Source organism: Peromyscus maniculatus, chromosome 3, assembly GCF_049852395.1.
Source record: "Peromyscus maniculatus bairdii isolate BWxNUB_F1_BW_parent chromosome 3, HU_Pman_BW_mat_3.1, whole genome shotgun sequence".
Lineage (NCBI taxonomy): Eukaryota > Metazoa > Chordata > Mammalia > Rodentia > Cricetidae > Peromyscus > Peromyscus maniculatus.
Genome location: NC_134854.1, coordinates 121,542,472 through 121,557,723, shown reverse-complemented (window position 1 = coordinate 121,557,723; position 15,252 = coordinate 121,542,472). Strand labels below are relative to the sequence as shown.

Below are 15,252 nucleotides of genomic sequence, written 5' to 3'. Positions count from 1 at the left end.
GTGGGTAACTCGTGGGACCAAGATTGGGGGTCTCTCTACTTTTCACTCACTGCTACCCACAGCGAGGGCCTCTGCCATCAAGTCTGGGTGAAGCAGGGTGCCACAGCTCTCCCCTCTGTTGTACAGTCTGACTTGGGTGAGTGCTGTTCACCAAGCTTTGGTTTTGAAAGGTGATCGGTGTGTATTAAAGGCAGCTGGACGATGGATACAAGCTGAGCATCCCTCATTTAAGAATGCAAAATCCTGAGTGATCTTTAAGTTGAGATGCAGAGAGCCATCATAGCATTACAAGGTCTGTGCCCTACCCTGAGCCTCAGCTAGTGCTGATTATGGTGAAAATGCAACTTTGGGGTGTGCATGATTCATGCTCTGACTTGAACCCCCTTCCTAGGATAGCTTATCATATATATATATATATATATATATATATATATATATATATATGCAGACAAAGAAGTTTAAATATGAAACACTTAGATTTTAAGCATTTTTTTTAAAATTAGGGATAGCCATGACCTCATTTTATTTTCATATTCATTCATTTAACAAATATGTACCCATTGTTTGTTACATGCCAGGTTCAGGCATATTTCAGTACCCTCATTGCCCAGTATTTCTACTTTCCTTAAATGTACCATCTATATTATCCTATTTGAATAATATATAACCTTGTCAGAACAAGCGAGCTGATCTGGCTGGTGTGATGGAGTAGGAGGCTGAGGCAGGACTGTCACTTAAGGGGTTAAAGACTAGCTGGGGTAACATAAAGAAATACTGTGTCAGAACAATAACACAAGAGACCTGTGGACAGTCCTGGGCTTCAAGTGTTCTTGTATGGTCATCGTCTTACCAGCCTTATCCAAAATGCTGGGTGGGGTGGTAATTCTGTTCCATTTAGTTCTTACTTGTTTATTCAGGAAATATCTACCGATCGCTTATTGTACATCCCTGTGCTGGGTGCTGGCGGTGCTCTCTGAAGGATTTTTATCAAATTGTCTAGGCCTCCTTACGGTTTTTCTTTATAATTTCACTTTGATGCTAGCAACCGTACATAGATTGGAGGACAGCCTCCTGTTTCTACCCCTTCCTGTCACTTGTACTGATCGTAACCCTCTCCGTGTCTCCTTCCCTCCTCATCCACTGCAGAGCCGCGTCTACACCTCTAGAGCACGGTGAGCCATCTGTTTCTCGGCCTTGTCTAGCTGTAGTGTTCTGTGCTTCACCTCTGTCTTTAACCGAGCCCTAGCTCCTCCTAAGCCTACCAGCATTACTGTCTCTCCTGAAACCACACTGAGTACAGAGTTCTGCACCACAGGCTGCATTGGGCAGCCGTCGTGGGTTCTTCACTTCCGGTGTGTCTGCAGATTCCTCTTGTTCCCAAAGGCTGCCCTCCAACTTAACCACTAGCCTCCATTGTACCGTCATTTTTAATAAGGATCCCATGGCTTGTCAAAAATCCCATTCTCTTCCCTTTCATATGTTCTACTTAATATTCTCAGCTTTTCTCCTCCTCCTCCTCCTCCTGCTCCTCCTCTTCTGTCACCTCCTGTGGGTTGTTGGCAACAAGAGAATGACTTGAACAGACTGGCTTTGTTTTGAATATTGTTTACGGTAGCAGCAGCAGGTCACTCGTGCATTGCAGAGAGAAGGCAAGGGCGAGAGATGTGTGAGACAGATGCACGATACTGAATCCCCATGTCTAGCAGCTTGGCCACTACTGTTGTTTTTCAGGTTCCTCCTGCCCTCTGTCCATGCTTGACCCCTACCACAGGTCACCCACAGATTGGATCTCCAATCATGACGTCACCCTTCATTTGCTATTCCCATCACTCAGTATCTCTACCTGACTCTTTAGAACCCAAAATGGAACTTAACTCAAGAAACAGCAGCAATGACCAAAGCTGTGGAGGTGCTTCAAACAAAGCAAAACAAGGCTGTGAGGGGTGAAGGGTGAGGGGTCAGGGCTCCAGGGTGGGGTCATGCACCTGAAGACTTAGTTTCAGAGAGTGCCATCAATGTAACGAGTGATAGGGAACAGTGTTTCTCTTTCCAGGTACGATCTAAGTGGTCTGTGCAGCCTCCTTCCCAGCGCTCTTGGCCAGGGATTGCAGTCCTTTCCATAGTACAGACAACTGTAAGTACGGAAGGAGTCAAGAGAAGGAGGAGCCTTTGAAAAAGCTTGAGTTAGTAGGAGGAAGGCTGGGAACCAGATAGGCAGAAGTAGATTCCAGAAGTACCATTGTGGTTAGAGTCATCCAGTGTGTTTCCAGATAGAACGAGGGGCCAGCAGAGAGAACAAGAGGGATGGATGACAGGCTTAAGATTACAGAAAGAACGTTTTCTTCTCATTGGGGAGAGAAGGATGAAGATGCTTGGTGTAGGATAGGGAGCCCCTTTGTGTTCTCAGTCCTCTAACCCATCGCCTTTTCCTTGTATCTTGAAACTCTCTGCCCACTCTGTCTTTCTCCAGGACTCCATCCCAGTCTCCTAGACTGCAGTGGACACATTGGATGACTTTGATGTTCACAGTGCTGTTTGCTGCTGTTGTGTTTATGTGAGAATGTTCTCTGATCTTTTGTTTCTTCTTCTAAAACAATGACGGCAAACCTGTGTTTTGGTTAGTAGCCGTGAGGCCTGGAATTTATTTGGGACGTGCCATGCTCAATGGTGCCTGTCTATCCCTGCCCACCACAGTGGATGGTAAAGACCCTTTCTTTCTCCCCCACCACCCTCCATTCAGTCCCACCCAGCGGCTCCCGTTGGACAGTCATCTCTGTAGTGGTGACTGTCAGCTTTGGTTGTCATTTCTGCTGCTTCTTGAGAAGAGTCTCTTCCCTCCATACCTGGTGTCCTAACAGCATTGGTCTTCCTTCCTTCACCTGGGCCTGAAACATAGGAAACGTCACTGATGCTGATTCACTGTCTAAAGCCAGACAGGCGTGGATTCTTAATCCTACCTGTATTGTATCTGCATCTGTCCATCTGTCCCTCTGTCCGTCCATCCACCCACCCACCCACCCATCTATCTGACATTGAATTAAATTTATTTATTTATCAAGCAGCCTTATATCCTTTTAGTTGCAGACACAATCCATGGCTTATTGTTGACATCAAAAACCAACCAACCAAACAAACAAACTTGAAATAGCATGAATGCGAAGAGTTCCGTGCACAACTCTCAGCTCTTTCAGAAGAATGCCTCTTGCAGACACAGCAGAAGGGGCATTGGCAAAGGCTTCCTAGCTTGAGTTGAGCATTGAGACATTTTACTAGGAGAGGGCTGAGAAAGCTTGGTGATCCAGAGAGAACTTAAAATTTTCTAGTAGCCACATTAGAGAAAGCAAAAAGAATCAAATATAAATTTGTACTTCATCTGCTATAACCAAAATATAATTATTTTGACATGTAGTAAGTAATAAAAATGCATGAAAAATCATTTTACATTTTTTTTCCTTTCAGGGGAAGCCTTGGACAAATCCTCCCAATTCAAACATTAAAATTTCATTGAAAATATTTGCTCTGATTTTAGCTTTCAGACAACCAGTAGTTTTCCAGAAACTGAATTGAGCATCAGTTTTAAATTTTATATTTAAACTGATTTATGTTAAACTTATACATGTATAAAATTCATTTCTACATGTGCTCTAGTCACACTTGCAGTGCTCTATAGCCACAGATGGCCAGTGGCTTTTGTGTTGTCCGGAGTGGGCTGAGAGTTTCGGGACTCCACAAAGGGCAAGGGGAACAGCGGTGATGTGGTGTCACGGGAGTATTAGAAGGGAGCTAAGCACAGACCCAGATGTCAGCCTAAGAGTCAGATGTCAGCCTAACAGTCAGGAGTAGATGAGTTCAGATTCCTAGAGTGGTGGAAACGTGGTCAGAAGAAAAAGGGGGTGAGCAAGGCCAATGTTTCCTTCTTGCAGTGACAGAAGATCTGAGCAAATCAAGTAAGGAAGGTGGGTTTGTTTAGGCTCATCCTTTGGAGGTGCAATCCATCACGGTGGGGAAGGACTGAGTGGTCGGAAGAACTTTAGGAGGGTGGGCATATCTCACCCACAGTCAGGAAGCAGAGAGAGATGCATGCTGGTGCTCAGCTCAGGTTCTCCTTTTCATTCAGTCTGCTTTGAGAAGCTTCGCTCACCGGAAGGGTGGGTCATCCCCTCTTAATTAGCTCAGTCAAGCTACTTACCCCAGACATGCTCAGAGGTCTGTCTGCTGTGTGATCCCAGATCCTGTCGATCTGACAGTATTCACCACCGCACAGACAATGAAGCTGGTCATGTGGGGCATACAAGAGAAGGAAGAGAGGGTAGTCAGTCTAACCCGTCCCTGTGAATCCAGGAGTTGGAGCAGACTGGGAATCTGGATGGATGGAGAAGCAGAAGATGCAGCATGAGACCAAGCTGGAGGCTCTTTTAGGTTTAAGTAACAACAACAACCATGCTGAGGATATAGGGACAAGGATCTGCTGCTCTGGAAAGGAATTTTGACTGCTGAGTGTGGTTTGGGGCCACTAAGATGATCAACCACAGAAGACATGGGAAGTTCCAGGTTGCCAGTGCTTGAGAGCCAGAGTTGGCAGGTAGTAGCCTTGTGGCAGGAGTCCACATAGCTCTTTTTTTTTTGTTTGTTTTTTCGAGACAGGGTTTCTCTGTGTAGCTTTGCGCCTTTCCTGGAGCTCACTTGGTAGCCCAGGCTGGCCTCGAACTCACAGAGATCCGCCTGGCTCTGCCTCCCGAGTGCTGGGATTAAAGGCGTGCGCCACCACGCCCGGCCACATAGCTCTTTTGTTAGTAAAGTTTTATGAGGACATAGCTGTGTCCCTGTGTTTTCCTGATGTTTCTGCACCAGAGCTAAGTAATCAGGTGAGAAACCGGATGCCTACATGGTAAGACATTGTTTTTCTTCAGCCCTTTACTGAGGAGCTGCTGCTCCAGCTTCCGAGTTTGAGAATGGCAGTTTTGGTAGAGGGAGATCCCTTAAAATGCACAGAGGGGTCTGGAAACATAGCTTAGTAGGTAGAGTTCCTCCTTCACGAACACATGGATCTGATTCCTAATACCCAGCATAAAAAAAAAAAAATGATGTGGTGGTGTGTGTCTGTAGTCACAGTACTGGGGAGGCAGAGACAGCCCAGGCCCTAGAGCTTGCCAGCTAGCTAGCCCAGTCAAATGGTGAGCCTCCAGGCTTAGTGAAAGAATGTGTCTGATGAAATATGTTAGAGAGTGATTGGGGAGATACCCGACATTGACCAAGTGTCCATACACCCAAGTACATGGGCATGGACACACAGGCTCACACGGACACACATACACACAGAGGATAGAGGGAACCATATGTCCACAGGGAGACTTTTTTCCCCAAGAGAGATAATATGAAGGACAATCACGTGTTGCCAAGAGTCAAGGAAGAGAAGGATTGGAAATCTCAATTACAGTTAGCTGCCACAAGCTCCTTTGAAATGGCGGGTTGTGGTAGGTTGAAGATCCTCAACGAAGCCAGTGAGCTTGCAGTGGGAGGGGAGGAAGTAGAGACAAAGGCTTCTGTTCCTCTCAGTCATCTGGCAGTACAGGGAAGGAGAGAGGCAGGCACTAGAAAGAGAGGCTTGAGAGTGAGGACGATCCTTTCGCTCCTCCCAGTCACACCAGAAGAAGGAGCGCTGAGGGAAAGAGGCGAGTGGGTGAGCACGAGCTAGAGGAGACAGCACAGGCTGACAGAGCAGCAAGGCTTCCTCCCTTTTAGGCCTGGAGACATCTTCCTCATGTGTCTACCAGCCTCTTCGAGTTCACCTTATCCTGGGTTCTTTATTCATTAAAACTTAGGAAAAAACAAACAAATCAAACAAACAAGCAATCCACCAAACAAAGCTCCTCCTGTCCGAGCTGTACAGTGATTTGTGCACATGGAGGTTCCTGCCCTGGTCTTCCCTTTCATGCGTGGCCACTTCCTTTTCCACTCAGCCTCTGTGGGTTTATTCACTTAGTCAATCCTAGATTTGATGTATTCAGAAAAACAACTGCATCGCCATTGACATGATTTGATTTTGTTTTACATATTCCTTACATATATGTTACATTTACATATAGGCAAAGCAGCTATATATGTCATGGTAGGTACTGTGAGTAATCTGGAGGTAGAGCTTCCAGGAGGATATCCGTAGGTCACATGCAGATCATACCCTTAGAAAGAAGAGCCTGGATGTGTGGAGATCTGGGTGTGCCTGGTAGGAGACAGGATGCTGAGGGATGGTTGTATCACATCCAAGTAGACCCAAGGGTTATTTCACCAGATCCATCAAGGATGCTCAGAGCAGTGCATTTATGAAGTAAAAACACAGCAAAAACATCTCGAAGCATTAAAGTTGGAAGGCACCTTATAAATGTTATTGAACAAATATCAAGACTCATTGTTTTGATCCCATAAAAGTAGAACAGGTTGTGTGTATACGTGTGTGTGTGTTGATTATATATAGGTGAATGTGTGTACATATTTGTGTAGAGTCCAGAATGCAACTTGCTGTATTCTTTGAGTTCTATCTTGTTTTTTGAGACAGGGTCTCTCATTGGCCTGGAACTTTCCAAATAGACTAGGCTGGCCACCTAGTGAGCCCCAGGGGTCTCCATCTCCCCTGCTTTAGTGCATTCTTCTAGAACGCATTTCTTCCTGTACTGTCCCTGCCTTGTAGAACCAGATAGCAGTTGTTATAAGGACTGTGCAATGCAAAATGTGTTGTGGCATTGCTGCTGAAGCTAGTAACATGTCCCTGCCTCAGCTGTGATGGCCAGGCATGTCTTTGGATGTCATCAGATGCTCTGGGTCTGTAGCAGAAATCACCTTTCTTCATTCTTACTGCTATGGAAGGACACTTTGCTAGGCAAGATTATTTTCCTAATCCTTTCTAGTATTCTTGGTGCATTATTTCCTTTATTCTTTAAACTTTTAATAGTTGGACCCAAAGGAAATTATCCCAAAGACATTTTAGTCTAGGCTGTGAAAATGGAAGGTACCCATTTTGGACCATTTACCATGCTGCTCATGGATCTGCTCCATTCCATCTAACAATACCAGACAGGTGCTCGGTATTGGATGATGATGGTTGAGATCTCTCAGCCACTGAGTTTTAAGAGCTGGGTATTGCTGGGCAGTAGTGGCACACATTTTTAATCTTAGCACTTGGGAGGCAGAGGCAGGTGGATCTCTGGTTTGAGGCTAGCCTGTTCTACAGAGTGAGTTCTAGGACAGCTAGGGCTACACAGAGAAACCTTGTCTTAGGGGGAAAGAAAAAAAAAAAGCTTGATATCTTGACATGAACCACACTGACCTGAACAGACCTGTCCTTGGTACACCTATCTACCCCCAAATGCAACTGTTTATGACTCTAGAACTGTCTGCCAGAGCTACTGTGATCAAAGTAAAGGTACATTCTCCTGTGAAAGATCCTCACCTTGTGATAAAACAAATCCAACTTTTATTCGAAAAAAAGTCAAAACTATTTACTGGGGCTGGAGAGATGGCTCATCTGTTAAGAGCAGCTACTGCTCTTCCAGAAGACCTGAGTTCAATTCCCAGCACCCATTCCTGGAGGCTCACAACCTCAGGGTGATCTAATGCTTCCACAGGCAATGCACTCATGTACACAAGGTCCCACAGGGACACATAATTACACATACTTTTCCAATTTTTACAGTGTGGAGAGATCATATCATGTTTCAAAGTCTTATTCAATATTTACGGGTCTGTGGGAGCCTCTGAAGGGAAGATGCGGGACATTGGAGGGCTATCCAGTGAGCTTTGAACACACCTAGATTGCCATTTAGTGTGACAGGCCCATGTCACCTCTTGGTTGGGTAGAAGTTGTCAGTGGTTGGAGTTGGGTCATGGGCACTGTTGGTTCCTGTCCAGTGTTCCCGCATGTGGACAGCTGGTACTTAATCACTGATAGCCATACACCGAGGTGCGGGGTGCTAACCCTACCTGCAGGCATTAGACCACAACCACCTTAGGACACACAGGAGAAATGCTACTGAAGAGATAATTAAAGACTTTTCCCCCTTAAGATTGTGAGGCTGCAAATGATAATCCCAAGGTTACTTTCAGCCAGGCTGGTTTGCTCTGCTCCCTATTTTGCCTTTTAACTGTACTGTAATAAGTTAGACCTAACTCCACACTGCCCTTAGAAGAAAGAAATACAGACTGTATTGATGTTATCCTCCTCCTTCCTACGGCATGAAAAACATTTTCTTATGGGGGTAGCTGAGAACGCAGTCCTAGGTTCAGATTCTTTTTATGACAAGAAGAGTGTTCTGTGCTTGAATATTTCCCAGTGGCCTCCCAGAGGGCTGGGTTTTATGAGCTGGTAATCATCAATGTGATTTATTGAGCACCTACTGCATGCAAGGCACTTTACATATATTACCTTTGTGCTTTCAGAGACCGTGCGTTTTTCACCGCAGCACTTACCTCCATTTGCCTCTGCCTTTCTGTGCGTGGCGCATTGATTAATGCCTGTCTTCCCCATTAGATCCTCACCTCCATGTTGATGGGATTCTATTGATTTTTGTTCCCCACTGCTGCCCCAACACTTACACCGGCCTTGACATGACTGGGCACAAAATAAGTCCTTTAGAGAAGAAAGATCAAAGCCACCTACAGAGGGGTATGACTCTAGAGATGAGAAATGGGGGAAATGGAAGGGTTGGTGGTTTTTTTGGCAGAGCTCGAAATGAAACCTAAGTAAGTCCACACCCCTTTTCAGCATACCTGCCCCTCGAAGTTTGTGTGTGTGTGTGTGTGTGTGTGTGTGTGTGTGTGTGTGTGTGTGTGTATGTGTGTGTGTTAAGGCTGAGCTGGCCCTAGAACATGCATCATCCTTGCTGATGTTCACAGAGCTTTGTGCTTCCATCGTCCACACAAGTTGGAAGCAACAGTGGAAAAGCTGATAACTTCCTGTCTGCGGGAGGCGAGAACATCTCTATCAGTAAGCCGCTGCTGGAGACATACATACCCCTTACAGCTGTACTGGCAGCTGGAGACATACCCCTTGCAGCTGTACTGGATGGCAAGGGTGAATATTTTGGCCCTTGTGGGCATGCCATCCAAGGGACTGCGATCTTTGCTAGGTCTTCCCTGTGGTATTGATACTGGTCCATTTGACAGGAGACGGAAGTCGTGATTATAACTTCCTGTTTTGTGAGGCAAATTAACAATATTTTTCTGCTCTGAAGACACTCTGTACCCCCTCTCTTATTTACCCTATAAGTGCCAAGATGAAAATCTCCTTGCCTGTTGAACAGGTCCTTGAGTCCTGCTGAGAGTCGAACAGACATCAGCTGTTCCCATGCTCAGCTATGTGGCTGCCCGGTGGATCTAGAAGAGAAGCTGCCATCTTCATCCTCTATGCCTGCACTTCCTATCCCCTCTGAAGGCTTAAGCTCTGCCTGACATGCTGGCATGCTTCTGGTACCCTGGTGAAAGCAGTGTGGTGAAGATTTGTATTATTTGCAATAGCCTCCCTGGTCAAGCACTGCCACCCCCCCCCCCCTGCAGCTCCTGGGAGTGGGGCAGATTCAGCATTTAGCCTCTTGGCTAGGTGGAATAGAGGCCTCCATGCCTGTTGCTCACCTTGGCTGTGTAGTGCCATTGAGAGAAACGTATTGCTGAAAAGGGACCCTCTCCTGCTGAGTTGGCAGTATCTATTACAGAAAGATCAGTACCATTCCTTGGGTCTGTCCCCCACCAGCCTTCCTCACTAGCTCTTGTATGTTTCTCGGGTTCCTTGTGAACCACAGGCCTTTATCTTTTGGACCCTTGACTTTCAGGCTAGTTTATTCTCAGTTCTTTGAAGCGAGCAGAACCTGGTGTCCTTCCTAATCTTTTTTGACTGACTGGGACACAATGTCACGGTTTTCGTGTGTATTCAAGATCTGATTGCAGTCTGGTTGTCTAGCAGTAAAGAAACATGTAGAGACTCACTAGAAAAGATGTGTTTGTGTCAAAAACTCTCGGATGCCTTCCTTCATAGGGTTCGGCTGTGCCCGGGCTGTCCTGAAGGCGCTTTAATGAGATGAGGACTTCTGAGTGCAGGGTGTCATTCTGAAATCACACTGAAAGCGAATTGCAGATTGCTGTAGTTCATCCCGACGCCTTTTATTGAGGAGCCTCCCTTAGTTCCCTTCCCTGGGACAGACGAGACACAGGAAGTAGAGGTGATAAATGAGGAATAGAGGGCTGATGGGATTTTCTTAAAGCTCACCATGCATTTTCACATCTGTCTCTTCTATACAAGAGTCCCCCCTTTCATTTTTAGTTTTCATTTGTTTTTTAGTGAGGTTTTCTTTTTTTTTTTTTTTTTTTTTTGGGGGGGGAACCTGTTCTCTGTAAACTACTTACCTATGGTTTTGGTCTTCCAAATGTAATGATTAAAGAGTACAGATGTGGGAAGCCACACATATACACATATGAAAGGGAGCTTATATTCTGCCTTTTCTTTTATGTATTATATGTATAATAAAAATAATTCTCATTTTGTAATGTGTTCGCATCATGGCCATTGTTCTCATAAAGCCTACTGTATTTTAAGAAATGATACAATCTATGAAGCATTTCCCATTATGTAGACACCATGTCTTTAAATTATAGCAATTTCTTAAGATTTTAAGGCAAAATGAGCTCTTAGAAGTGTGATTAATGGCAGGGAAGGAGGCTAATGCTGGGTCAACAGTGGCACTCCATTACAAAGAAGGTTGGGCTAATAAAAGCATCCATCTTTTGGACCAATAAAGCATTTGAATGATATGCTTATGCTTCTTATCATATCGTAGTTGCTTGGTATTGAATAAACTCTGAACTCGCATTGTGGAAAGGCCACAAGCCTGAAGTGGTTGATGCCCTGGCTCTTTGCTGGAGTGAGAAGAGGTGGGGTTGATGAGAGAGGTCCAGCGCCAGAACAGCTGATGGGATGTTCAGCATGTCTCCATGTACAATACAGTCCAGGAGCCCTGCGACCCTGTTTGGTTTGGGACAAGCATAGAAAATCTGATTTCTCAGTTGATTATTTCCCTGGTAGTATAAAAGTACTCAGTAGGTCGGTCCTTCATGAATGCTGTATGAGTGCCATTGCTAGGAAGGTATTGAGTCATGGATTCACCCTGGATCCAAAGTCCCCTGTGTCTTCTCTGGTTCTGGTGTATTCCACAGTATGTAAGCTTGCATTGTTCACTGGTGAGTTGGAGAGGAATTTTAGGTGGCTCATGAATGATCCACAAATTCTCAATATTGTGGTTTGATACTGAAACAATCCCATTTTCAAATATATCTTTGATACATGTGTATTTATACACACACATACACACACACACAAAATTATTTTTACAGAGACCCCTCCTCCCCAATATGTAATGTTTAAAAACATTTTGTGTGAGTTAGTGTGCATGTATGTGGGCACTCACAATCCACAGTGAACATGTGCAGGTCAGAGGACAACGTATGACAGTCTGTTCTCCTCTACTGTGTGGGTCCTGGGGATGGAACTCAAGTCCTCAAGTTTGGGGGCAACTACCTTTTCCTCCTCAGCCATCTTACCTGTGCATTTGCAAATATTTTTAAATCCTTCTGTTCACACCAAGGAGCGCATCAGGCCAGGCGGTTCTATCTTTACTGGGTCTTTAGCAAGTATCAGCTCATTATTGAATATAGAAAGGCTGTGACCCCCTCCATCCTCAGAGGACAGTAGGTCTGGGGTGACTAGTGTTGCCTCGGTTGGCTTTGCTACATGTATGCCAGCCTTTGTCTTGACGGAAACTTTCATGCTGCCTTTCCCTTTGAAGAAGTGATACAAAATTTCCCCTGAAGAGACATTTGTTTATCAAATGTGAGCCTTTTTTTTTAGTAGCCTGGTGTAGGTGTGGATGGAAATAATAGAGGAGGAAGGGGAGAAATTTGGCTTTCTGGTCCCAGTGTCCCCTCAGATGACACATGAGATTCTCAAAGAGTCTCAGGTTTCTCAATCCCGAGAGAATTTGTGAGACCCAACCAGACTTTCCAATCAAGTCCTCTTTGTATCCCTTGGAACTATTTTTGAAAAGCTGAATGGAGAGCTTGTACTAAAGGCTTCTTAATCAGTATGTTATTTATTTTTAATATTAACCCTTATGAACTTGGGGTCCATAGAGAATAAAATAAATAACGCCGAGCCTTTGAACGTAACCGTCACAGTGAGTCTAGATGGATGTGACGATTTATGGGAAGAGTCTGCATGCCAGGTTTTTGCCTTTCCTGTGGTTACCTTCACCTCCTCGTGGCCGGTGACTACATGCCTGAGTTCACCTTTGCCCTAAAAAAAGTCAGGGTTCAGTTGTTGGCCTTTTATCAAAAAACTTAGTGACAGTGCTGTGGGTTGCCATTTGCAACTGCAAGCTGTGTTTGTCCTGCTTTATTGGTATCCTACTAGTTCATACTAGCTTGGGGGGTGTGGGGGCGGGGGTGGGGGTGGGGGGTGGGGAGTTGGAGAGAATGGATGAAGAGTTCAAGGGTAGATGGTGAGCAGTCACTGTTGCCTAAGGCAGAAGGCATAAAGACAGGGTGTAACTTTTGTCTTAGAAGATCTCACTGGGACCTCAGGTCAGGCACTTTGCTCTCCACAACTTCCTTGTCAAGCTGACCACATCCCTGGTCAGGGAGCCGGGAATGTGGGAACGTTCTGTTCCCGAGCACTGGAGGACGAGCCCCTGTCATGTGCTTGCATCATCCCTCAGTTGAGCAAGCCGGGGTTGCCTTTTCTAGGGCAGTAGAACAGCTCCAGCTCCAGAGGTCTGCTCCAGGCACGGAGGAGGCATTACAGGGTGCTAACCTGTCCTTGAGCCACCAAGTCCTGAAGGCCAGGTGGGAAATTCTTCCCAGAGCAGGGAATGCTAAGCCTTCTGGGCTGTGCTGATGTGGAGAAAGAAGATTGTGAACAGAGGACCCTGGAAACAACCCATAGCACAAAACAAAACAAAACCACCAGAGAAAACACGGGAATGCTTTGTGACTTTAAGTTTGCAGAACAGAGATTAGATACTTGAAGCCAGAGAGGGAAACAAGAGCCAGTGGAGGCTGAGATTTCATAGAGGATGGGAAGTTGGTGCTGGGGGGCGGGGTGGTGGTGGTGGTGGTGGTGGTGGTGGTGGTGGTGGTGGTGGTGCATGCAGCAAAAAAGTAAATAATGTCACAATGAATAATGTATGTCATTGTCAAAGTTCTGGGGTGGATTTCTTTAAAAACTTTTTTTTTCTCACTCTCAAATTTTGCCTTGGAGAGCCAGCAGACAATGTTTTGCTGTATTTTACACTAGCAGAATGCAGAATTTTTAAAATTAATTAACTGATTTGAAAGTGTAAGATGTTAGATGCATTACCAAACTGTTTTTCAGTGTGTTTTACTTATTAGAAATTAAGTAACAGAGGGATCTTCTTCACACGCACCAAAATTAAGTAGTTTAATGATATTATGCTATTTGTAAAAATAAGTTAAAACTAATGCTTTCACTGCAGATTGAATCCCTAAATATAGTGTTTCTGATAAGGTGTGATAATGTCTTCATAACTTGAAGTCAGCTTGCTATGTATGGCAGTTTACACATGAAGTGAATCTTCAGAAATGAAATATTTCTTCTTAATGGACATGATAAATTAACTCACTCTAGCTTTTGCAAAGATAGGATTTTCCCCCTAATGCTAGTCTCACAAGGAACTCCTGAGCAGTGTAATATACCATCAACTGACTGTTTATGTTATTTATATTTTTTCAAGGACACTATCTTCATGTGGCATAGTTTGAATTTTGCAGAGTCCTTGCGGGTCTACCCCAGGTATTTGTTGGCCCAGGGAGGTTATGGAAGCTTTGCATGTGGAGGAAGAAAGCATCAGGGTTTCCCTTCTGGGAGAAACTATCAGGATCTGTGTTTGACCCATGTATTCCATTGATAAAAGAAGATGAGCCCAGGCAATGAAGGCAGTTCCTGAAGCACGAAAACATCATAGGCTTTTCAAAGCCGAGTCCAGATCCAGCCCTGAGTACTTTACACCAAAACCTGTGTTGTATTTTTATCTGCAAGCCAGGAAATAAAAGGGAGTTGCCCAAGGTTGACCTGCCTCATTTGGAGTGACCTGCTTTTCGTCTTTGGAGGGGGTGCATGTCACTGTATATTTTCTTTTTTTAAAAGCTCTAGGTAATGTCCCCAGGAAGGAGTTAAACAGATTCTGATTGCTTCTGCCTGGTTTCCGTGAGGAGTAATGGCGGCTGGTTAACAGCAAATCGCTGTTTATCCACAAACATGGCGTTGTGCAAACAAGCAGGCCAGGTCTCCAACCAGTTGGATTTCCTGGTGGTCAGCAGCTGATCCATGGAACTTAACAACCTTCCTGCTTCTCTAAATGTCAGGAGGAAGATGGCTTGTGTATCTTGCCTTCTCTCCCCAGCTGTTTACTCTCCAATGCATTTGCCTCCTTCCCCCGACCTTCATTCTGGGGAAGCTGCCCCTTTCTCCTCCCCAGTTCTGTTTGCTTTACTCTGCCCCTGGTGTCACCCATGAAATCTGTTGATTATTCCACCTGGTTAATGTTAAATTGCTCCGGTAAGATGATGTGTTTGTTCATAAACACAAATGCTGGGCCCCCTGTTTACTGTACCCATGGCAGCAATCGTTATTAAACAAATATTGCTTTGTTTGCGGGTGGAAGCAGCAGTTTATCCTGTCAGGTCTGTTTAAAAAGAGAAAAGGAAAAAAAAAAAAAAACACCACCACCACACACAAATACACACATACAAGACTTAAATGCTAGAATTTCGATAAAGAAAGAAAAGGGGAGCCTGTCCCTGGAATGTGGTTGAAAGCGCCTTAGGTTTGCTTTTCTTATCTCTTGCTTGGATGAAGGGGCCGGGGAGATTAGCGACTTGTTTGGCTTTTCTAAGAGATTTCCTTAGTGTAATGGTATCGATGCAGTTGTTTGCTTTCTTCAGAGAGGGGCGAGATCTCCTGAAAGGCCACCAGCTCAGTCATAGAGCATCAGATGGCTAGAATATTCTTTGTGGAACAAACAAGGCCTCAGAAAGTGTAGGAGAGAAGGCCTGGACTATGAACGAAGGGAGCCAGTGGAAGGTACAGCCCTTGGAATTCACTTCGTCTCTCTGTCTGTCTCTGTCTCGTGTGCTCTCATTTGGGGTTGCTTTGATCCGGGCTGTGAAGTGTGTTCTCTGTTAAGTCTGAGAAGGGAG

At 45.0% G+C, this 15,252-nt stretch overlaps 1 protein-coding gene across 8 annotated transcripts in view; it reads left to right on the top strand.

Annotated features, from left to right (window-relative positions):
* Foxp1 (forkhead box P1) overlaps positions 1 to 15,252 on the top strand; it is a 524,457-nt gene that overhangs the window by 258,109 nt on the left and 251,096 nt on the right. Inside the window, exon 1 of one of the 8 annotated variants that reach the window (XM_076567452.1) lies at positions 14,945 to 15,136. The exons of the other annotated variants lie outside the window; for them this stretch is intronic. The gene's annotated coding sequence lies outside the window, so the exon portion shown is untranslated. Of the gene's footprint in view, positions 1 to 14,944; positions 15,137 to 15,252 lie in introns of those variants that run through there. 8 annotated transcript variants of the gene reach the window in all.